Raw genomic sequence first — 26,092 nt, forward strand, 5'->3', positions numbered from 1 at the left:
TTTTTTTTTTTTCTGTGTGACAGAGCCATGAGTGTATTCTGAGGTGGAAAGAAGAAGATTTTCTCCTCCTGAGCAAACCACTCAGGTCTAGAAAGGGCAACCACATTGTTTTTTGCATGTTTGTGGGCTCTCAGATCTCTTCCTAGATCTTCCAATGCTCTACTCAGTATTGCAGAAGGATTGACCCGTGGCACTGGCAGGAGATGAAAGCATGGAACCAGGAGGTGAAGAGAAGCCATGATATTTTGCTGCCTCCTGCCGTGTGCAATTGGACAGCATCTCTGGCAGTAGCTGCATCTCTGGCAATGACTATGGCTCCTGTCTGGCCTCAGCTCCCACCAGCCTTCTAGCTCCTGCCAGGTGCCCTGGCCCTAGGCTCTCTGAATTTTGCTTCTCCTCTTGCCTCTACACATGGGAATGGCCTTGACATTGATCTTCTTTGGTTTGCTTCACCATCTCCTTACCTCTTCTATTACTGTGTAACCATATTTCTAAGTTGAATTTGCTATTTTAAGTACTCAGAGTGGTTTTTACTTACTTGGTTGGAATGTGGCAGGAACACTTTGCCTATAAGGATTAGTCCCAGGAAACAAATTCTCAAGAAAGATCTGTGGCATAGAGTTTCCAGGTTAGAGCACGAGTGTAGGAATGACCCCATGCAGGCAGAGAGAGGAACTTTAGTAATCCATGATATGCAATGGCATCACAAGCACCTGAACCATCCCGAGTCTAAGAAATGAAGTCTGCTGAACTTGGCTACTATGGCAGTGACAATGGTTACCAGTACTGCAGAGGTTAGAAAAGTATTTGAGACTGCACTGAGGTTTTCCAAAGAAATGAAAGAAAGAAATAAAAAGAAAAGAAAAAAAGAAGTAAGGAAGGAAGGAAGGACGGACCAAGTTTTTGAGTTGGTCAAAATACAAGGGGAGAAACCCAGAAAACTTCATGACGGATTTAAATGAGTGTTTTTATTCGTTATGGACACAGAGGAAGCATGGCTGATGATCAAGACTAAAATCTTTTGGTACAGTTTGGAGAATTAGGAAGTAAAATGGTCAGACAACTTTAACAAGTGTTTTCCATTAACCTTAGGGGATTTAGTAAGGAAGGAATGATTCCTTTAGATGCCAGCTGAAACATTTAGATGAAGCTGGAAATTCTGGAGTCATATAATTAAATAAATTCCATAATTGAATCCTAAAATTCATTTATTACTTGAAGCAATTCCTCAGATTCCACTAAGACCCAGGGTAGAATCGCTAGTTATCCTGGGAGAAGATAGCCTATACATCACAAGGATTGTAAGAATTTGCTCATATTTACCATTTGGAAACTGAGAAGCATGCAAAAGAATGGATCCTTAGCATGTTAGCCCAAGGAGATGGAATAGAAAGTCAGGTTGGCTAGATCTGTTGGATACCAGATTTCATATACTAACTTGACTGGCTGGAAATGGCTCCAAAATTTGCTTGGCTGACTGACTAAGGCATGGATGCCACAGGGGCTAGGTTTAATGAGGTCAAGATGCCAGAACTTCCCTGCAATTATTTAAAGTAAGGAATCCAACAGAATCACAAATTTGATAATGTTGATAAACTTATTACTACATACAACTTACTTTCTCTCCTTCTGACAATGTTACCTAAAAGTTACAGAAAACACTCCTATTCCTGGGGCATTGAGAAATGTGTTATGAGAGAAATAGCAGAATCTTTGAAACTTGATGCTGGCTGTCACCCATAGATTGGGAATGATGGTGGGAGTTGCCACCCTTGACGTAGTTCACATGATTTTAATGAGAATTGTGGGATCCCAGAGCAACAGAAGCCAGGTGGCAGGACTTACCATCAGAGATAGGAACAGCTCAATTACTGTAACTGCTGTAGGGATGGACTGACATTCATAATGTAAAACATTAAAACCATTAGGGATCTGGGGCATGGCTCATAGATTACAGAGTCCCAGGAAAATAAATAGTAATAAAATATAACTTGATCTATATTATGGGAAATTTATGGAGTAGAAATCTTATGGGAGTCACTGCCTCAAGTCATGGTCTCTTACCCAATTCCTCCACCCAAGCTAGTCTGTAAACCTGAACCCCTTGATTGAAGGACAGACTAGGTCCCCCTTGAGAAAACCTTGCAACACTGTCATGTGAACAGATTTTAAACATCTAAGCATCTCCTGATATGGTACATAGCTATTTTTCCTACAGTCTGCACTGGAGAAAGGGAAAAATCCCAGGCACTGACCTTGAGTAAACCCTAATCCTTGTGCCCCTGAAGTGCCACTGTGTGAACCACTATGTGAAGCTTATGAAAGTTGGCTGGTGAATGGTTTTGGCCCCAAGCTACCTCACAGTGGGCCTATGAAATCCTTCGGTCCATCCTTTGGTTACTGTCCAGGCTCCTGCTCACATAATTGGGTAAAGTAGATGCAAATGTCAGAATCCCTGCAGTGGCCATTGATAAGAAGAGCCACCTGTCAGTTCATGGAAGGGCCCATCCAGACTCAAAAAGTTAAAGAGAAGCCAAACCCTAACTCTTGAGGAACTGTGTATGTATCAGTTTTCCCTTCAAAGAAATAAAGGATGAAGCAATAGCAATTCTCCCGACTCCTATATTTAACTCATCTACAAAAAGCAGGAGGGGCCTTGGAGCCCAGCTGTGGTCTGTCATAAACTTAAGCAGGTGACGGCTCCAGTCGTAACGCCTGTTCCAGGCGCGTATCCTGAGCACAATAAATCAGAGCAGCCCTTGGAACTTAGTGCACAATTATTAAGCTTGCTGGCAGATTGTTTCTTCTCCGTAATAATTTGCAAGGATTAACAGAATTTCACCTGTCGGGGATGTCGGTGTACAGAATGTATAAATATATAATCTAGGGTACAGGCACTGCGACATCTTGGGGCTTTTGAATTTTCCTGTTTTCTGTTTATAAGAAAGTCCTCAAGACCTTGACCAGGGTATTCCTTAGCACAGTCCACTAGTCCATGACACTGTTGCCGCTTGCGTCTGGTGAGGAAGGCAGCACAGACATGACCTAAAACCTAGGAAGTTATTTGTGTGTGGGGAGCAGGAACCAAAAAAGTGAAGATTCCAACTTCCGCCCTGTCAGCAACATTTCTGCAAGCGTGTCGGAAAGTTCAAAGGTGAAAGGCGGCTTGTTGGAACTTGCACAATGTATCTCTCAGGAGAAGAAATGACTTTTGGGGAGCAAAATTGATTTCCATGAAAAATGGATACATAGTTCCCAAGCTGACTTACCCCAGTGGGGCACCTGCTGCTTCCTCCAGGAGAGCCTCGGGACCCGCGGCCCCCGGTCCCTGCTGCCAACCGGGAAAACCATCGCGGCCACAGCCCCCGAAGCTACTGAACCCTGGACCCACCGGCGCGGTAGAGCAGCGGAGTGGCCACAGGCTCCATGTGGGGGCCACCTGCACAACACGCTCTCACGAGCTTTGCTGAACTTGCTTTGAAATCATAGCTCCTATGTGGTGCCGTCTTCGCCACCATCAGAAGACACTGGTGCGGAAGCTTAGGGAAGTAGGAGTAACCCTGGTAAGAGACCAATCTAGATGGACCAGAGGCTCCTTTGCGCTCCCTTTTTGGTATCTTAGCAGAGAGCTGGCTCAGCAGGAGCAAAAGCCTACAGAGAAACAAGAAAGGCTTTAATCTATGTATGCACTCCCGGCATGCAAGACTTTCTCAGGGTGCTCAGGATGCGGCCTCGGAATCATTTTAATGCCTCCTCGGTAACGTTGTACTTGGGCCCAGAGATAACTTGATGTATTTCTTGTTCAGTCTAGTTAGGTTTTTTCCTATTTCTTCTTAGACTCACCTATAAATGTGCAATGTGATGTGGGCTTGGGACTCATTTGCTGTCTTGGCATGGTCTCTTCTGCTCCTCCAGCCTTCTATCCTGGCAGGTCCCCTTTGGGGGACAGTAATCAGGGTGCATCCGGGCCATGTCTACCCTGCTTAAGTGTGGAATTCAGAAGAAGCTCCTAAATCCAGGAGGCAGTGTATGCTGTACTGTTTCTCTATTATGAGCTACTCCCCAATAAGTGCTATTCCCCAATGAGAGCATAGACACACACACACACACACACACACACACACACACACACACATCTAATAAATTCTCTGTATACACTGTAAGCACATGTGTTCTTCATGGTGCAGATTTGTGACTTCTTTGCAATAAAAAATCCACTTTACAAGTTTTTGCTTTACCTTCCTACAGATTTGAGTGCTGCTTTGCGATGATCTCAGTCCCTAATGAAGGAACATTTTTTTACCAGGGGCTGCAAGAGTTCTTTTATTAAACTGGGAGTGGAGACTAACACCTGGCTATTTTGAGCTCCTCATGGTACTGAACCAATGGGTATGGAGGAAGGTTATAAAACCAAGAGGAAATAGATTGCTAGTAATTTGTGGTAAGAAGAAATGTGTATGGAATTCAGGGGATTCTTAGAGGATATATCTTAGTATTTCCATATTTCATACTAAGATCAATGGAAGATGATACAAAACCTATAGAGGCAGGGCCTGGGAACTCAGACCCTTCAGAAATGTAGGTTTGATACCCCAGTAGGTGATAAACCAGACCATCTGAGGTGTAGGCCAAGGGCAAGAGTAACAGCCATAAGGGTTAAATAACATAGCCCCCGAGCACCACAGACGTGGTACCATTAGTGCTTGTTTTTTGTTTTTAATATTTTGTTTATTTATTTGTGAGAGACACACAGAGACACAGGCAGAGGGAGAAGCAGACTCCCTGCAGGGAACATGATGTGGGACTCGATCCCAGGATCACCACCTAAGCCAGAGGCAGACGTTTAACCGCTGAGCCACCCTGGCATCCCTCATTAGTGCTCGTTATGTGGGGAGTCTGTGAAGTTACAGCTACTTGAGGTCAGTTCCCAGGAAAGAAACATGATTCAAGCATGAGTTCATCTCATGGGAGCTCAGGATCTGTAAAATAGGAGAGAATATCTAATTTTCCACTTTCTTATCTGCCAAACTTGAGAGGGTCATTGTGGTCACTTCAGCTCAGTCCTTGAAGCAAGCTGCGTTTACTGTACATCGTGTAAGAGACCTTAAGGTCTTCAGACTTTTATTAAGACCGCTGAATGAATTGCCCTACATGGAAAGCTCACTTCTTCTTCTGATTTTCTAGATACCAGATAACGAGCTATGTAGATCTGACTCCATTTCATGATTTTGATTTAGCACATGTAATTTTTCCCAATTAAAATTTTATTTTTTTAAAAAAAATTAGGATTTATCCTCCTCATTTAGACAAAACTTTTCTTGTCTGTCTGGAACAGATTCTTCTACCAATACTTGTCCTATGAGTAGGACTTGAACATAAATGAAATTCTCATTTTATTCCCTCAAATTATTTCACACTTATTTTAAAATAAATGAACATCTTTAAGATATAGCTCTTTAGTATACAGTTTAAAGTAGGCATATTCTAAAAAAATAAAAAATAAAAAAATAAAGTAGACATATTCTTATTTTCATATCTGTCTTATTTTACTATCTTATTGTTAGACTTTAAGGACAGAACCATATGTAATTGCATTTTAACATCTTTGTGCATTGAGCACTTTGTCTTCATCACTTACTGGTTGTGCATGCTTAATACATTTCTCTTAATTAATAACGAATATATGTCCCACATTTTTGAGACACTAAAATGCTATGCACATATAAACTATTATTTTTCTGCAGATGGCACCTTAAAATTGTCCCTCAGTTAATGAAGATACTCTGTCTAGAGCTAACCACCTACATTGATTACGCAAATCATCCTTGCTTTTGTTTTTTTTATTTAAAATCTGACCTTTCACTAGTTTTTTTCTGACTTACAGAACCTAACTTATAGTCACAGATATTTTATATGAAAACTCCTTACAGTTCTTTTTTTTTTTTTTTTTAAGATTTTATTTACTTGAGGGAAAGAGAACAAGTGGTGGGGCAAAGGGCAGGGGGAGAGGGACAAGCAAACTCCCTACCTGGCAGGGAGCCTGATGCAGGGCTCCATCAGAGGAGCCTAAGATCATGACCTTGGTCAAAGTCAAATGCTTAACCAACTGAGCCACCCAGGTGCCCCACAGGTCTTCTTTGAAAATAATTTTGGTACTGTTATCTCAAAGGGTTTTTTTTCACATGTCTTTGTTTCACTTAGCTTTACATGCTCAATTACTTAGAGTTAAGATTGTATTTGCGTGGGAAATTTTATAAAAGGGGCATATTACCTTTTTAAATGGAACATTTCTAGATTGTAAATGACTTTTCCAAAGTCATTATTAGTATATACATATATTTTAAAGAACTATCTGTGACCAGCTAGATTATTACAAAGCAAGGTTAAATTACTTGGGACTTTTTAAAATTTAGAATGACCATTATTGGAAATATAGATAAGCATTACAATTTCTAGAAAGTATAAAGAATTAATGTATTTCTGGATTTTTTCCCCTTAGATCTAATGTACTTTAAACTACTAAGGAAATTTACTTTTTGGAGTTTAAAATGATCTGTACTTTTGACAAGAACATGGCTTCTATGGTTCAAGATACTAAATATTATAAGATCTTGTCAATGATTTACCATTCTAATATGTCCCAGTCATAGTTCTTTATATAACTAGTACTAGAGTTACAGAAATTGTTCTACTAGTACTAGAACAGCTCTTCTAAGTTTCTTTCAAACACATTCTAGAACCATTCCAATATCTAAACATTCTAATAATTGAAGGATATTGTTCTTTAGCTTCTGACACAATCTCAACTCTGCAATGATATTTGAGTGTTAGTGGAAATGGCATTTCAACTTCCTGAAACTAAATTTATGAATTTGTATGGATAAAAGGGTTTATCTTAAATATTAAAATATGCCTTGCAATTAAAAATGCCAAACCCATTTAATATATGTTAGTCTCCCTAAAATTGATTAAACCTACTATAAAGAGTTTCAGAATTAGTTTTATTTGAAGTAAGGAGTATATAGAATCCTTAAACATCAAACTTTAAATACAAATGTAGAAGCAAAAGGTTAAAAAGAAAATACCCTTTCCAATCTGAGTCATCTCATTATCTTGTCTTCTCAGCACAAATATTGTAGATAATTCATTATATTTTACTTAATGTAGTGTGTTTTTTTTTTTTTTTTGGAGTCTCCAGTTATTTGGGAATGTCTCTATTCTTATTGAGGGGTTAGCATTGCATAGCACTGTTTTAGACAGGATAGGAACATTAGGCTGGAAATATAATTATAAGACCTCAAAGGCTTAATGTAAGAAACATTTATTCTGCACTCAGTATCGAAGTTGACAGGAACTTCCATCACTCTAGAACCCAGAATAAGGAAGGTTTTGCATCTTGAAGTTCCAACAGGCTAGAATCCTTAGTCTTTTCAGTTTCTGCCATGTAGAATGGATTCCTGATAGAAGTTAAACATGTCCCTCCTTCTGTCCATATTTAATTGGTTCAAACTATTCACGTGGTCCTATCCAGCTATAAGAACATGGGAAAAACTGGGCAAGAAATACTTGGTGAACATTTTCTCTGCTGCGGCCACCATCAGTAACACATATTTATTGAGGACCTACAAATATGTAAATTATTGGGCAAAATCCTGAGCACAGAATAAAATATTAATCCCCAACTGTCTTCAAGAAACCTAAAAGCTAACCATGGAAGTATTTCTTCAATAATACAATCATCCAACTAAAATGATACAACTTTTCCAAAGGATTCCAAAAATCAAGTATCCATTCACATTAGGAAGAAAGAGAATAACCAGTAAAAGTAATAAAATATTATAGCATATTTTTCCTATGGATAGGAATATAGTTATATTGTTATTATTATTATTATCATTATTATATACATGTGTTATTATTACAGGCAATTTTAAAATGAATTACAATTTAAAAATAATGATTCAGAGAGCATATGCCTTACTCAAGATATACAGCCAAGAAATAACTGAGACAAGGTACAATTCATCTCTGAGACTAGAGCACAAATTATTCTGCCTTAATGGTACAACTTAGCAGTTCTCTACCTGCAAGACAATATTCCAATAGCCAAAATCCAAGGCAATAGTTAAATGGTCACACACAGTGCTAATTCTCTATTGATTTCTGTGTCACTCTTGTTTTTCTGTTGAACCACTGAGATGAATCTTCCTTTGAATAGCCCTTTATTATGATACTTTATTAATATTTGTAGGTTGATGGTGTATTATTGATCAGAGTTCCCAGAGAAACAGAAGCAATGTGTGTGTGTGTGTGTGTGTGTGTGTGTGTATTATTTACTTATTTATTCATTTATTTACTTGTTCCTGCGTTCATTTGTTCATTCATTGGGCAAGTTCCAAATTGGCATGGTACACTTATAGGCAGGAGACCCAGGAAAAATTGATGTTGCAGTTAGAATCAGAAGGCAGGCAGCCCAGGTGGCTCAGCAATTTAGCACCACCTTCAGCCCAGGGCCTGATCCTGGAGACCTAGGATCAAGTCCCATGTCAGGTTCCTTGCATGGAGCCTGCCTCTCCCTCTGCCTGTGTCTCTGCCTCTCTCTCTTTCTGTGTCTTTCATGAATAAATAAATAAAACCTTTAAAAAAAAAAAAAAAGAATCAGAAGGCAGACTGTGGTCAGAATTCCTTCTGCCTGGGAGATAACAGTTTTTTGTTTTTTGTTTTTTCTCTTAAGACCTTTTTTAGCCAGGATAGGAAAGTTATGCTGAGATTACAATAACCAAATTTCAGGTGCTTAATGCAAGAAACACTCATTTCAACTGGTTGCATAAGACCCACTAACCTTATGGAGGGTAATTTGATTTGCTTAGCCTACTGATTTGAAAAATACCTTCACAGCAACATCTAGACTTGTGTTTGACCAAATATCTGGATTCTGTGGTCTAAGAAAGTTGACATATAAAATTTACCATCACAGCTCAGAAAGCTACTGGTAAAATACTTAGAAAATTATTTAAAGAAATAATTTTTTTTCTCACATATGAATATAACCCATAATTTTATCATTAAGTTTATAGAATGAATGCGTAACACCGAAATGTCTTTCCAGACTTATTTTACATTTAAATATGCTGTAGAAGCTTACAATTAGGGTGTGTGGGTGGTGCAGTCAGTTCAGCCACCTACTCTTTGTTTCCGCTCAGGTCATGATCTCAGGGTTCTGAAATCAAGCCTCGAGCTGGGCTCTGGGCCCAGCATAGGATCTGCTCGATTCTCTTTCCTTCTCCCTCTGCCCCTTCTGCTCATGCTCCCTCTCTAGCTCTCTCTCTAAAATAAATGAATAAAGTTTTAAAGATTACAAAAAATAAAAAGCACTCAACTAAGTACCAAATTAAGCCCAAGTCTATAGAATTGTTACTGAAAATTAGTAGGTGACATTGTCGACTTCATCCTTCCTCTTCCCAGAAAGTTCTTCTCCAAGTAAATATAGCTCAATGCCTTAGTAAGTATTCATGCAGTACCTGTTGAAAGCCAGTGAGAAGCCCTGTTCTCTCCTGTATCTACTGTGTCCTTCATTTTCTATAATATGCATCCTTACAGTCTTAATTATATTTTCACATGCATTGGCTTTGATTCCCCAAGATTATTTCCCCAGGGAATAATATGCTTCTTTACACCAGGGATTGTGTCTCTTGGTAAGCTCTACAGTACCGTACACAAAGCAAGTGTTTTAAAATATTGCTTTGGTATGTTACAAATGAAATTTCTTCTATTTCAGAGATTTTTATTTATAGAGGAATGAAATCAGTACAAAAACTTGACTTATTCAAGAATGACTATGTGAGACTTAGGTGTCAAAAGTACATCTTTGGAAAAATTTAATACAAGAAGTATTAAATCAGGCATCAGGAGAACTAGTATCTCCTTCTGGCTTAGTGGGAAACTAAAGGAGTAAGTCAGGGCAGATCAACCCTTCCTGTACCTAAGACCCCCACCTAGCAAAAGAGAGACCGGGACCAGAAAGCTTTGAGGCCCTAAAGATTCTAGGAGCCTATAATTCTTTGAAATATTCTAGGATTTTTTTTAAGATTTTTTATTTACTCATGATAGACATAGAGAGAGAGAGAGAGAGGCAGAGACACAGGCAGAGGGAGAAGCAGGCTCCATGCTGGGGCCCCATGCAGAACTTGATCCCAGGACTCCAGGATCATGCCCTGGGCCTAAGGTAGGTGCTGAACCACTGAGACACCCAGGGATCCCCTATTCTAGGATTTTAATCACGTTTATTTCTCCTAAGTTGTCTTGGTTGTATTATTTATACAAAAATAACCCCCTTAAACTATGTGGGGAACATTGAAATAAAACCTTAAAATTGCTTTGCAATTCTCAGAAGCAAAATTTTGTAGAAAGAATTATATAATTAATAAAGGAAATCCAGATGGCACATGATACACAAACATTCTGGTGTTGTATCATCCTATTGTAGTTGAAAGATATTTTGAAAAAGAAAAATAAAAGCAAAAAAATAAAAGCAAAAAAAAAAAAAAAAAAAAAAAAAAAAAAAAGAAAAATAAAAGCAATGAATAATTTTGAAAGGATTTACTTCCTTCAGGATGATGGCTGACATTTCTGATTATTTCCTATGTCTTTATGATTGACAGTTTGAATAAATCTAAATGAAATATTAGCGATCCAGCCCCAAATAGTGTAAAAAATCTCCGTGTCCAGAATGAGTGTCAAACTCCCAACATAATCCACAATTACAAGACTCTTGCAAATCACAATCCTGTCATTTTTTAAATGGGAAATATACAAGCATAGTACTTGCCTCTTGGTAGGATACTTTTTCTTTTCTTTTTTTTTTTTTTTTTTTTTTTTGAGGAGTCAAATTTAAAACATCTGCAGACAGATGGAAGGGAAACTAGAATTAGGGCTGTTACCAAAATCTTCTGCAGCTGTCAGGGTGTGTTTGAGGCGGTCCTAAGGGTTCATTAGCAACAGGCAATACTACATCCTGGGACAAAGAAACAGGACCTGGTGGGAGAGGAACATTCTTCTCCTGGCTAATTGTTTTGGCAAAAGTAAGGGATGATTAGATTCATCCTTGCAGAATACTATTCCCCTGGGCCTGGACTGAAGCTTCTTGAAATTTTTGGTGTGTGTTCTGGTCATCAGGCCACATGGTTACTTCCAGTCATTCTAAAAAGAACCAACTCAAGCCCCAGGCACTGATTCCTCACACCTCCCATACCCACATTCTTCCTGTTATGATCATCACCCAATTTCTCTTGCTTATTTTAACCACTGAAGAGAAGGAGAAAAAGAACAAGTAGTTCAATACACCACAGAACTTGACCATATTTTGAAATACAACAAAACTAGCCGAGTACATGGGCTAAAAGCAGAGGCCTTCTAAACACACTGGACCCATTTCATACTGGATACACCACCTGGCTCTTCTTAGTTTCTATACTCTTCAGGTGATAATCATTCTAGATTTTTTTGTTTTTTATTTTTTATTTCTTTGTTTCATGAAAACAAATTCAAGATGTTCTCATTTGGTGTCATATAACTTGACAAAATCAAATGGATTCTTTGAACATTAGGTTTCCATTAGAAAGGAAGAGAAAGAAGGACATGAAAAAGAAATACTTGTTTACAGCAAGAATATTCACCTAAGAGCTATCATTAATATTGTGTTTTTATTGATGCTTGGGGCTTCTTTTCCTTTTCTCTTATGAACTCTGTACTTTTTACTAAAATAGAAAAATGAGGGACTCCTGGGTGGCTCAGCGGTTGAGTATCTGCTTTCAGCTCAGGGTGTGATCCTGGGATCCTGGGATGGAGTCCCACATTGGGCTACCTGCATGGATCCTGCTTCTCCTTCTGCCTGTGTCTCTGCCTCTCTCTCTGTGTCTCTCATAAATGAATAGATAAAATCCTTAAATAAATGAAATAAAATAGAAAAACTATTCCATATTGAAATTCTTCAGTGACCAAACTGTTGGTAGAGTAGACTCTTGTTTCTCAGGCATGACATATGATTTCCAGACTCCACCATGTGTGCTGACTACATTTCTTCTGTCAAGAATGCTCTGATGTACTTATTGCCCTTGTCTCAATATTACTTATCTTTTAAGACCCTTCAAAGCTGCTTTATACTCTGTATATCACACCTATTACCTGCTACAATTACAAGCCACTTGGCAAATCTTGTCTGGGACCATAATTTTTCTGTGCTTGCACAATTTCCCAAAACAGTCTTAACCTCTTAGTGGCCAATATCTGTGACACAGTTCTTATTATTAGCCATATCCTTAAAATAGCTTATACCAAGTAGGAGTTCATGGGATGAGGATGATGATATAACCTGAGGTTCCATTTGGAATGGAAAGTGGTTTAAATAAATACTTGTGGAGATAATTGCATAATATATTTTCAAGATGTCAGAACAAAAATATGTTCAAAGATAAATGCTCTGGAAAATAAACAGTTTCTAAAAAAAAAAAAAAAAAGATAAATGCTCTGTGGGCTGAAGTTTCATCATTTATCATGACTCAGTAGTATTCAAGGTTTGCCTTTCTCTTAAAGGCAAGCCTCTTTCCAATAAGAGGGTGGGGAGCAATGCAGTTCTCATAGCAAAGTGAGAGAATAGTTTAACCCTTACAACCTTGAGAATTAAACAAAGATAGTTGCTTTGCTTTGGAAATGTAGGCAGAAAGAAAATGGAAACCCAAACATAAAATGAAGAGCTTGCAAGTAGGAAACGTGGTTGGCCTCTACTAAGCTCTTGGGCCATGGTGTCCAGATCTACCCTGTACCAAAGAAGCTACAGCAGAAGGGGCTAGGCAGGGCCTGACTTTCTGGACAAGGTCCTTTGAGTTGGGAATGAGGTAGCAATGTTGTCGGCTGTCCAAGAACATCAGAGATGTAGTTCAAGCGTCAGTCAGCCTCATGAACACTAAAACAAAAAGCAGACTATTAATCAATATATTGATACACTGATTGGTTCACCCTTCACTTATTTCTGGAAAGAAGAGAGACGAGAAAGCACAGGTAACAATACTTACATTCTTTCAGTGCCTAATTATCTTGGCACTTTTTTTGATGACTTTGCATATAGTGACCCTCTTAATCCTCACAATCATCTTAGGAAAAATGTGCTATTATTATCCTGATTGTTCAGAAGGAAAACAGAGGCATAGAGGGTTAAGTAACATGTTCAAGCTCACATATGGCTAAATGAGCAGAGGAAATGGAATTCAAACATACACAGTCTGGACACAAGGAGTGGACCCCCGCTAAGCCATTTCACATGTCATTAGATGTTTCAGGTTGTTGTATAGGAAGGTTTGCGCAAGGATGGGGCAGATTCTGAGTTTAGAGTTGTTAACACAAATAGAATAATTGGACTTTGAAAGCAGTTGATAAAAGTAGGCAACCAGTACTTTTGTTACCCTAGGGTTTCTCTCTGATCCCTGCCTTGTGGGGATAAATTTTGATACCTCCCTAGAGTCATAATAATATGAACTTCATAATAATATGAAGTTCTTGCCATCTGCAGGCTGAGTGCTGGCAGTCATGCCTGCCCAGGAACAACCCAGAAGGCCACAGTGTCCTCTATATCTCTGGCTTTAGTTCAGCTGTGCTTCTGATGCTGACATGAGATCCTGTGATGTAGTAGTTCCCTTTGCAAAGCTGGAGTTGCTATATGTTGTCAATTAAGATGCCTCAGAGATAGATTGTCTGCAGTTAGTGTCACCTGGCTGGCTCTTATAGAATAGATAGAGCCCTGAGTGCAGGTAGAGTCATATCCCCAGTCCAACAAATTCCATACCTACACTGTTACCAAACACCACACGACTTATGTTTATTAGATGGTAAAAATATCCACCATATTCACACATCACATTTTGTTGAATGTTTGTTGGATTTTGTTGAATGTTTAACACAGAACATGAAGTATTACATAACACAAACCAGTTTATATGGACTAAAATGTATATCATTAAACAATCTTTAGCATTCAAAATACTAAAAGCCTAAATATTAACCACTTTAATTCTCATCTAAACTTATGCTTGAAATTTAATTCCTCATTAGCACTCAGATTAAAAGGGTCTCTATTCCTTTATGCACTGCCTTATGTGTATTTCTCCTACTATCCTTGTGTGAAGAGGTCAGTTTAACATTCATCTCACATGTAATTGCTTTCTTCCATATAGTAAAGATTTCTGTCTACTAGGATACCTCTCTCTGATGTTTTTTTCTTCTTTCTTTCTTTCTTTTTTCTTTCTTTCTCTGTCCTGCCATCACTGCTGTTTATCTGCCTTTTGAGTTGTCCCTATTTCTCTTTCTAGTGATGCTTTTCTTTAGGTTTTCTTATTTCCTCCATCTGTCACAGAGGATCTTTTGTTATTTGTAAAGCATAGTAAAACTAAATTTCAGATTCATAGAACTTCCAGTTTAAGTTGTTACACAGGACACATGTATTTATTTTACTTCCCGAGAATTCAGTGAAATGACAATACAGAAGTAGAGATGACAAGAAAAAATTGTTAAGTGAAGTGAGGCTAGCATTAGAACATTTAATTTCTAAATAATGAAATTCAGATGGAATTATTGAAAATATACATCAGATGAAGGGCAGCCAGGTTTAAACCTATTACAAAAGAAAAGTTCACAAAATTGAAAGGAGCTGCTGTGTATGATAAAAACCCCACAATCATTAGCATAAAATGCTAAAAATAGACTTGAAAAAATATCAAGGAAATTACAAGAATATATACAGAAAGAGAAAGAGATGAAAATATAAGAAAACAATATTGGAGATAAATGATCATTCTAAAAAGTCAGCATCTGTGAAACTGAGTTCTTTGAAGGCAGAATGAAGAAAATGAAGGGTGTGGTAGACAACATGGTGGCTCCCAAAGATGTCTATGTTTTCATTCCCAGAACCTGTGACTATGTTACCATACAGGACTGAGCAGCATCTACAGCTGTAAATTAAAGATCTCAAGATAGGGAGAGTACCCTGAATTATTATTTTATTATTATTGGGTGAACCCAATGTAATCACAAGGGTCTTTATAAGAGGAAGGCATGAAGGTCAGAGTTGGAGAATGTGATGATGGAAGTATGGGTTGGGATGATTTGAGAAAGGGACTTGAAGCAAGGCTGATAGGCAGGCTGGCAGGTCCTAGAAGCTGGAAAACATAAGGAAATAGATGCCCCTTTAGAACATCCAGAACTAATGCAGCTGGGCTGACACCTTCATTTCAGGACTCCTGATTTCCAGAACAGCAAGATAATGACTATATTGTTTTAAGCTATTGCGGTTGTGGTAATTTGTTACAGTAGCAGTGGGAAATTAATAAAGAGAGAATAAAATAACCAAGGGGAAAGCAGAGTGGGATTTCCGAAAGGCAAAAACAAAACCAAACCAAAAAAACCCCAGTATTTTTGAAATTGAATTAATCTCTCTAAGTATAAAAGAACATTCAGTGGTGGGGGTGGGGTGGAGAACACAGGTAGATACATCACGAAATTTAGAACAAGAGAAGATTTTTAAAATTTGTTGGCAGAAGATTTCAAAATTGAAAATTGCACTAAGCAGTTACCTACAATGGATCAGTTTTAAGATGGGCTCATATTTCTCATAAGCATCACTGGATACGCGGTGATAGAACATGCCTTCAAATGTTTAGGATAAATGGCTTTAAAATTGATATCCAGCCTCAGGCAAAATATCAAGGTGAGAAGCAAAGGCATTTCGGAAATGTAAAAATCTCAGTTTACTACCTGTAAATTCCTCCTTAAAAAATAATGTGTATTATGACAAAATGAAGGATGGATTGGGAGAGGGGGATTGAAAGAAATCCAAGAATACACGTACCAGATTCAGAGAACTCAAGAATAGAAATTTCTGAATAATAGATAAGTAGCAATGTAGAAACTAAGCAACTCAACTTGAAATAGAAGTCAGTGAGTTCTGAGAACTTGTTCAAGAAGAAAATGAACATCTTGATGCCGACGGTACAAGGAGGAAGCTGGATGGGTTGAAGATAAGGTAAATGTATATTAAATCATAAAATCTTATTAAAAAGTGCACTGTGCCCTCACAATTATACCAGTCCTCACTATTTCTTTGATATTTGACATTTTCTCCTCTGGTGCATTTGAAGAACTCCAAAAAATATCCTGGAAGTGACGATTAGTTGAAAAAAAATTTTTTTATAATAAAACAAAAAAGTGAATGTGGGTTTGAATCCAGGCTCTGATTTTTAGTGAACATTGAATCTGATACCGTCTTTACTGAGTTTAGTTTTTATCATCTTTTATCATCAAGTTTGACAAGGAGTTCCAATTTATACAGAGGTTAAAGAATTACTATAAATGAGGCACTGCGTGAAAGCCTCTATCATCATTAAGCATTCGTAATGTTTTGTGCCTTCTTGTGTACCCTGGGTGGCATAAATTTGAGCTCTTTTTTACTATTCAGTCTCCTTAATAAGATCTTAAGGTATCACAGTCTACAGGGTTCTGTTCCCTTCAATTCAGGGTTAAAATTCTCTTCAAATTCTCTTGAAGTTGTTCTTTCAAGGTGCAACTTGGCTGGTTCAATCAGTGGGGTGGGCAATTCTTGGTCATGGTAGTTGTGAGTCCAACCCCTGTGTTGGGTGTGGAGATTACTTAAAAATAAAATCTTAGAAAAAAGAGTGACTTTTTTTTTCTTTTCTTCTTTTTTTTTTTTTTTTTTTGAGTCTACCTATATAGCCAGTCTAAATTTCAAAAGAAAGCTCTGATGAAAGGATTCTTTATGTTTTCAAATAAGAGCATTTTTCTTCCTTATGGCAGTTAAATAAATACTTATTTAGGGAATGGGGAAGAGAATTTTAAATTCTTTCACAAGCTTGTTCCTTTTTACACCTACTCCTACTACTTATTGCCCAGGGAGTATAAAAGAACATGCCTGATAGCATCGTTGCAAAATCTGTAGCAGTTGAAATGGTCCAACCATTTTTATAAACTTTTGGCTTTCAGTTGAGACTTTTGGAAATTTCAACATTATTTGCAGTTCCTGGAAATATTTTTCAGAGCAAAACAAAGGAACTGAGTTCCTCCTACCAACCAATGATTCCTCAGCCTACTCTTGCTTAGCTATTTGTAGCCTCCCATTATCTGACCCCTAAGCAATATACATTATATTTTCCTCTGGCATTTTCTCCATGTTAAGTGCCCAGTATAGAATTTTGCAACATATTTCCTCCATAGGTATATCTAACGTGATGCTTCTAGTCCTAACAATATCAAAGAGATTTTTGTGATCCTATTTCTATCAGATTTTATTAGTATATGTATTTCAAATAGATATTTATTTCCAAACAAACAAACCCTGGGATATATATATATATATATATATATATATATTTATATATAGATTTATTTATATATAGACTTATATATATTTTTTAAACCCTCAGCACTGTGATGTGGTTCTGTGTCTGTGAGAGCTTATGAATAGGCAATGAGGGCAACATCAACTCAACTGTAATTTTCTGATGTTCCTTCCCCAAGGTTTCTTCTTTTCATTGCTTGAGGGCCAGAAGTCTGCAACAAAGGGGAGGGAGTGTTTTCTCTTGCTTCCTTTGCCAATTTCCAGCCAGGGAGTCCTCTTGAATGCAATAATACTCAAATTATCTCCAAATTTTGGAGAGTCTAAAGAAGGCTTTGCTGTTGTGATTTTTTTTTTCTTTCATCCGCAAGTGCGCCTGCACATATATGGTGACCCTTCTCTCCTGAGGTGGATAGCACGCTGGAAGAGAACATGGGTGGACTCTCGTTTCTAGTTCTGCATGTAAGGGGATTAGAAGTCACTATTCCACCCTAAGGATAAGTAAAGAGCTGAACAGACTGAAAAATCAGCGATTCTCTTGAGTCCCTAAGAGAGCAAAGTACACAGGGCAAACTGGTGCCCCCAAGATTGGTTAAACAGGCGAATAAAGGGAATCCTGGCTGCGGGAACAAAGACCCATGAGCTGAAAGCATCAGAGGAACCCACAGTTGTTGGGGTAGTTGTTGGGGTAGGAAAACCTGAACTGCAATGGATAGGTTTCTGGAGGCTCTGTGAGGTGGGAAAGGCTGAGAGCTTAAAACTCCAGGAGTATTTAGGGGGAGAAGGGCCTTCGATTTACCTCCAGGACCTTGACAAAATTCCTCACAGTAACTATCTAGAAAAATACCCTGAGGCCTCCTGCAGTTTTTTTTTTTTGGGGGGGGGGGGCGGGGTGGGAGAAGGGAACGAACCTTTTGAAATAATCCAGAGTACCGTTTTCTTAACAAGTCCTGCCCTCAGGGGAAGTGAGTTAACCAGGTCCTAACCTGCTGAGATATTATCAAAGACTAATTGACCTGGAGAAGGGGGATACCCAGCTCATGGCAGAAGGGAAATGCTTAACCCCAACCCACTCTAGTTACCCTGTTCCAGTTACCCAAGAATCTCTTCTGAAGTTCACAGCCCAGAGGCATTGCCTCACTAAAAGATTAAAAGCCAATCCTAGGAATGTAGAAAGTTTCCCCTTGCCCTACACTTCTCCACATTACTAAAGACTGACTTACAGCGTTCCTTTTACTCGGCTTGTCTAACTGTCAAGAAAAAAATCACAATCCTATCAAAGGCAGAACACACAATCTGAAGAGGCAGAGCAAACATCAAGACCAGACGTGGCAAGGATGTTGGAATTATCAGACCAGTAATTTAAAACAATTGTGATTAATGTGCTAAGGGCTCTAATGGATAAGGTAGACAGCGCGCAAGACCAGATGGGCAGTGTAAGCAAAGAAATGGAAATCCTAAAAAAAAAAAAAAAAAAAAAAAAAACAAGGGCAGCCCGGGTGGCTCAGTGGTTTAGCGCCACCTTCAGCCCAGGGCCTGATCCTGGAGACCCGAGATCAAGTCCCACCTTGGGCTCCCTGCATGGAGCCTGCTTCTCCCTCTGCCTGTGTCTCTGCCTCTCTCTCTCTCTCTCTCTCTCTCTCTCTCTGTCTCTCATGAATAAATAAAATCTTTAACAAAATTAAAAGAAAAAAAAAAGAAATGCTAGAGATCAAAAACACTGAAAAAAGCTTTTGAACTTAGTAGACTGGATACAGCTGAGGAAAGAATCTCTGACCTAAAAGGAATATCAATAGAATCTTCAAAAACAGAAAAGAGCAAAACCTGAGAAAAACAGAACACAATGTCTAAGGACAAGGGGAGAAAAGACTAAAAAAGATATACATGTACTGGGAGTATCAGAAAAATAACAAAGAACGGAATACATATTTGAAACAATAATGACTGAGATTTCCCAAAATTAACATCAGATCTCTGACACTGAACCACAGATCCAGGAAGCTTAGAAAACACCAAGCAGTAGGCGCCTGGGTGGCTCAGTTAGTTGGGCATCTGCTTTTATCTCAGGTCTTGATCCCAGGACCCTGTACTCTTTCTTTCTCAAATAAATAAATGGATCTTAAAAAAGAAGGGGAAGAAAAAAACCACCAAGCAAGATAAACACTAAAAAAAAAAAAAGGACTATTACACCTTTAGCATCATTTCCTGAAAGAGGCAGAGAAGGGGGGGAGAGGAGGGGAGGGGAGGTTTGTGGGAGGGGATACCTTTAACTATAGAGGAACAAAGATAATTATATCCCACTTCTTCCCAGAAACCATGCAAACAATAATAGAAATAAATGAAATATTTATAAAGTGTTGAGAGGGGAAAAAATTCCCCACCAAAGTATAATTTTGTACCCTCTGAAAATATCCTTCAAAAACGAATAAAAGGGCAGCCCCCGAGGCCCAGCAGTTTAGCGCCGCCTTCAGCTGGGGGCGTGATCCTGGAGACCTAGGATCGAGTCCCACGTCGGGCTCCCGGCATGGAGCCTGCTTCTCCCTCTGCCTGTGTCTCTGCCTCTCTCTCTCTCTCTCTCTCTCTCTCTCCATGTCTCTCATAAATAAATAAATAAAATGTTAATTTTTTTTTTTTAAACTTACTTACTTATGAGAGACATATATATAGAGAGAGAGACAGAGATACAGGAGGAGGGAGAAGCAGGCTCCATGCCGGAAACCTGACGTGGGATTCGATCCCGGGTCTCCAGGATCACGCCCTGGGCCAAAGACAGGCGCTAAACCGCTGAGCCACCCAGGGATCCCCAAATAAAATCTTTAAAAACAAAACCAAAGCAAATAAGAAATAATGACTTTCTCAATCGACCAAAAATTGAGGACATTGTTGCTAATAGACCTGCTTCACATGAAATGTAAAAACAAAATAAAACAAAACTATTGAGAAAAGGAAAAAATCATATAGGTCAGAAACTCAGACCTATGTAAAGAGAAGAACATTGAAGAAGGAATAAATGAAGGTAACAACTTTTAGTTTTCTTATTATTCTTTGTTCTAATAGGTAACAGGTTTTTTCTCCCTCAAATTAATAGCAACAATGTTTTAGTTATGTATGTTTATATATGAATCATACACATATTTGTTATATATGCTTATATGTAAGTGAAATGAATGACATTAACAATACAAGGGATGGAAAGAAGGAATTAGGGTTATTTTATTTAAAAGTACTCGCACTACTCATGAAGTGATATAGTATAGTGATATAAAAACTTATCCTAACTTACTAGAGTAAGAATGCTCACAGACCTGGTATCTTCCAGCATGGTCTCGCTCTAAAGAACTATGGCAGGCCCAAGAGAGTGCCAACCACGTTTCTCTTTCACCAGGCTCTTCCACCTTCTTTACTGGCCTGGGCTACTTCATATTAGCAAAGTTCACAGAGCATAGTGGTTCCACTCAAATGATCTCAACTGAAAAAGTGCATGATAGTCCCTGAATTTGGTACTCTTTCAATTATCTAATAGACTTTCCTCATACTCAACTCAAACCCGGAGAGGAAATACTAAGACCCAAGTCAGTCTCCCTCTCCAGGCTCTGACCAACCTTCAGGATCAGGGAAAGTGTTATTTCACTTACTATGGTCCTTCACATACTAACCTCTGGAGAATATGGTTGCTTTCCCTATTACAAAATACTTGGTTTAACCCTATATATTTTAATGTAAACTCAAGAAATCAAGCATCCTATTTCTCTGTAATGACAAAATTTATGATCCATAGTCTGTAAAATATTACTGACAAGGTAACTGTTATCATCCTCAGGGTAACTGGTATCATCCTCTTTCTCTTTACATTTCCTCTGAAGTACACTTTCATGTTCTCATCCCCCAGTGATGCCTACAGACCTGGACCTTAGGTCAATCAGCATGATGGTTATATATGCAGAAAAGGTCAAGAGCACAGTATATTAATACTTTTCATATCATTACCTGCATTGGCATTCTCATCTATCTTCTTTTCTGAATTTAGATGCATATTTCAACTACCCTTTGAAAAACTTCTGGGAAGTCCAATAATGATGAAAGTCTTTATGTAAAACTTGATTTCTTTATGTCCTCTTCTACTCCTCAAACTCTCTTATGAATCTTACTTAATGGTATCATTTCTTACTTGATACCCTAGGACAGAACTACAGTTACTGTTGACTTTATCATTTCTCTCGTCTTACCCTCCCCTCCCATTAAGACATGTCTCAGGTGCACTGACTCCCACATAATCTTTCCAACATTTTTAGGAAAGTGATTGATCCCTCTAAATGTTAAGCTTCCTTTTTCTTTTCTTTTCTTTCTTTCTTTTCTTTTTTTTTTTTTTTTTTTTGTACAAACAAGATATGATTATATGGATCACAGATTTGGGGAGAATTAAATGAGATAATGAATGGATGTAAATTTCTTAGTAAACAGTTGCAATTTGCTTATTTCCCCCCTTGTAAGCTTCCGCAAGTGTCTCCTTTCCTACTGGGTCCTTCTGTATTATGTTACAGCTTTTAGCAAAATATTCAAGTTTCTTTATCCCCTTCCACCATCCTTAACATCTCAAGCACTCCTTGCTAGAGCCACTCTGAATATTTTTCTCATTCAGGTCATGCCTTGCTATTTCATAATTAGGTGTGCTCTCCACTGTTTATCTCAATGCTTAAAATGCATTTCTGCTGTGCTCACTTTGTAGCTCTGCCATTTACTCTCTTAGTGACCTTCAGAAAATGTCATTATCTCTCTGGGCCTCAGTTTTTTAATTCAGATTTATCTCAGTTTCAAGATAAAAATGAAACTGAATTCATGGGATCTTTCTCATGATTAAGCAAAATAATACATATTGATATTACAGATTATCTGGCCTATTGTAAGGACCCAGTAAATGTTAGCCACTAACTAAAGATTCTATTATTAATTAGTATTTCTTATTATCTTCAGAAACAGCAGCAACAGTAGCATCTTCTCAGAGAGCTCTTACCTAACTTTCAAAAGCTAGTTAAAATATCCTCTAATCTGTAGAGACTGCTCCCAGAAATTTATTCAGTCTGTTCATTGCACTCTTGTCCTGTGCAATTTGTGTTCATCTCCTCCTAGCTTCTCAGCATCTTGAAAGCAAAAACCATGATAGTCATCTTTATATTTTCAGTACCCGGTCAGTGATTGCATCTGGTGGGTACTCACTCAATAAACAGTGACTGAAGGAAGAAAAACAAAAATAATAAAATTTATCATACTCAGTGTCTGACAAATTCTTCTAAGATCTGTGGATTAAGTCACTCAGTTTTCCAATAGCCCTGTAACTGGCTACTCCTATTAATACCCCCATTGCACAGGTAAGAAACTGGTAGCTGGGGAAGTTAGGTAACTTTGTTGCAGCCACATTTGGAACCTGGATGGTTTGCCTCCAGATTCTAGTTTTAACCTTAATGTCGCACTTCTTTTCCTGAGCCAAAAGGATGACAAAGCGACAGAGGATGGTTTGGACATTCTCTACAGGGCTTTCTGTCTAACAATCTGCAATCCTAGGACTACTTTTACAGTCTTTGAGTCTAATCAATGCAGAAATAATATATTTAAAATAATATATTTAAAAATATTATTTTTTGGAAGTTTTATAAAAGACTCTAACTGTTCATATTTATTCACTGGACATATCTAGTCTGATAAAACGATTATGTTTCACATCAATTAATCACAGCATGCCTACTCATACTCTTACCTACTTAGAATTTTATTCAAGTTCATTTTCTTGAGATAAGTGGTTCTGTTTTAAATAGAATCAATTAGGAGTTACCTTGAATCTGGAATTTTATAATTCCCCAAGTTTAAGCTCTAACTGCCTTCATCTCAAACAAAAGTTTTACTTTCAGGTTTGACTACATTTCAAAACATGTTACATTCATGTAGGTGCTCATGGGAAGAATTTGGTGTATACCAAGGGGCAGACCTCTCTCTTAAGGTTTCACCAGCTGCCTGTATCTCTGAGAAGGGACCTAGTGACACTCCATGTTTGATAAAACTACTGTAGAAGTATGAGAGTAGACAGACTGTATGGAAAAGCAAGCTGAATGAGATAGGGCAGGAAGAGATGCCAACAGCATCTTAGTTGACCACTGAGGTCAACTAAAGCTCAGTCCTGCTAGGGACTCTTAGAATTGTTTCTTTGAAGGATAGGAAGCTGGGGTCTTTATCATGATGTTTGTCTGTTGTTGAGGGCTGCGCCTCAGGGGGCAATCCTAGGTGTCCTGTGTGCAGTGAAGGAGCTTGCTGTGACTTCCACAAAAGCAGAGGAGTGAAGCAGGCCTTTGAGGTGGGATGCTGCTGGAGTGACAGCTGAATTGTAGGTTGGTTCAGGGAACTTAACACAGAGCCACCACTCATTGTCTGTCATAGCATCCCTGGTCGCTGCTCAGAAAACTCACTGCCTCACACTAAGTTCACGCTTTTGAATAACTCAGAAAAATTATGGCTGGTCACGAACTATTGAAATAAAGAATATAAAACAGGTTCCTACTACAGTGGTGGGTCCCAAGTCTGTTATTGATATTCATATCTCCCATCAATACCATCCATCCTAGGGGCCCTTCATGCTTAGCCAGCTCTCCAGTTGGCATATAAGCTGCTTACCTGAAAAAGAAACCTAGTCCTTTGTCCCTTGGGTGTCTGAGTCTTTAGTTACAGGGCCCCTTATCAAGCAATTGTTGCTACAAAAGCCTTGTTTCCTTTCTGTTATTACTGAGCATAGAGACACCAGCAGATACCATAGTGATCCCTCGCAGGGCCCAATACATTCCTCTATGCATTTATGATGTGGCAGTGACCTTAGAAACTCATGATAGAGTCAATGACACTGTTGATTTACTAATTCTTTTATTTACTTGCTGCTCTAAAGCCATGAGGAACCAAAAATGAGTAGGCAAAAGTTGAAGCCTACTTTAGCTTTGAAGGAACCCTTAGTACATCCCATAGAAGAAACATTTTCCAAATGAGGTTGAAAGCCTTGAACTCTGCAGAGTCTACTGTTGCAGGAGTGAGCATCATAAGCTCCCCAATGGGTTACTTGAGGTTAGAAGGTGATGGTTGTCAATCATCTCAATGTTTGTCTTCCACATCTGTGTATTCTAGTACTGGGATCCTTCTCTTTCTTGGTTAGCCATCTCCTAATTTCAAGTGACTTCCAAAAGTTCTCTAGAACCATTTGAAATTGTCCTTACGATAATGTACAGGGTTTAGGGTCACTTTAATTTCAGTATTATATAAGACTCCATTTTCACCATCTCTTGAAAGATTTTGGATACTTTTTTCTCAATACACAATTACTCAGGCACAAGGCCAGAGGTCCTTTAAGGAGAGTTTAGTGTAACATTTATTTGATATTATTTTGGTGGTATAACACAATCTTTCCTCAAGAAAATGATCTTCACTCTGGTCAGAGGATCCTGTATCTGAGGCCAGCTCAGATTTGGAAACTGAGCAAGGAATGGTGATTTTTGTTGTTGTTGTTGAATAGGTTAAAGAGAAACCTTGAGATTTCTCTGCAAATCAAGCAACACCCTTGCTGGCTGCTCATTTATTTCACTTAGCTAAACATACCACAGTCTCTTAGCCGTCAGAAGAGAACACTGCAAGTGAAAGACCCCTTTTGTGCCATATTCATATTGCTCTGCTTTGTGTAATTATGCTTACTCTACTTCTGATGGGTAGGTACCTGGCTTTTGCTGTTCTGGAAGTGTCCTTTTCAATGACACTAGAAGCCTGTCTCTCATAAAATCATCATCTCCTGTGATTTTGGTTTCTACAGAGGACAGTCACACTGAGTTTCTCAAAGATGCTAGTGTTCTCCACACTAACACACACCTTGGGTATACAAGTATTGCTAGATCTCAGCTTCCTATATAATCAGTATCTTGGCCATATTTTAGCATAGAAGACCCACTAAGGCCAAACATTGTCTTCCCTGCAGTTTTTCCTTTACTATCAAATCCTAGGTTTGAATTTCACCAGTGTCTACCCTCAGCTGTAGGAAATGAGGATCTTTAAAACATTTCCATGAAGATCTTCTGTCTTTCCCAGCATTCTCTGAGTTTTTAGGTAGTAATTTCAGGCTGGCATTTTATTTCTCCAAAGTTTCCAATGCAAATAAAAAGTTAGGTAATTCCATGATTTCTAAAACTGTCTTTACATTTACATCGTCCCCAGGCAGTTTGTCTCTCTCTTCCACCCCGATCCCATTGCAAAGAAGGTGAGACTCCTAATGAATATAAAGATAATGGCAGGAACAGGATAAAAAGAAAAAAAAAGAAAAAAAAAAAAAAAAAAAAAAAAACCTTGTTCCCACTGAGAACAATGGAACTCAATCTCACTGCAAGTAGCTGGACTCATCCACCGTGAGCCTCAGTCTCTTTAAGAACTGTGTTGAGTGCACCCCTGGATGAAGAACCAGAGCCTGGGCCTTCATCACCAACTCCTGAACACCACTGATCGACGGATTTGTCCATGGAACACATTCCTGGGCTGCTTGACTGGCATAGAGTTGCTGTACCATAGAAGTAGTGAACGTGGCTTGTGTTTCATATGGGGTGTGGTAAGTGTGTTGTGCCCTATAACAAATGCAGCTTAGAACGGGCCACGGGCATGTGGCGTGGGGCACAAACAGAAGCATTT

General features: G+C 38.5%; 1 protein-coding gene across 2 annotated transcripts in view; it reads left to right on the forward strand.

The window, feature by feature from the left end:
- VGLL3 (vestigial like family member 3) overlaps positions 1-26,092 on the forward strand; it is a 117,699-nt gene that overhangs the window by 55,343 nt on the left and 36,264 nt on the right. The gene's annotated exons all lie outside the window — the stretch shown is intronic.

This window comes from Canis lupus, chromosome 31, assembly GCF_011100685.1.
Source record: "Canis lupus familiaris isolate Mischka breed German Shepherd chromosome 31, alternate assembly UU_Cfam_GSD_1.0, whole genome shotgun sequence".
Lineage (NCBI taxonomy): Eukaryota > Metazoa > Chordata > Mammalia > Carnivora > Canidae > Canis > Canis lupus.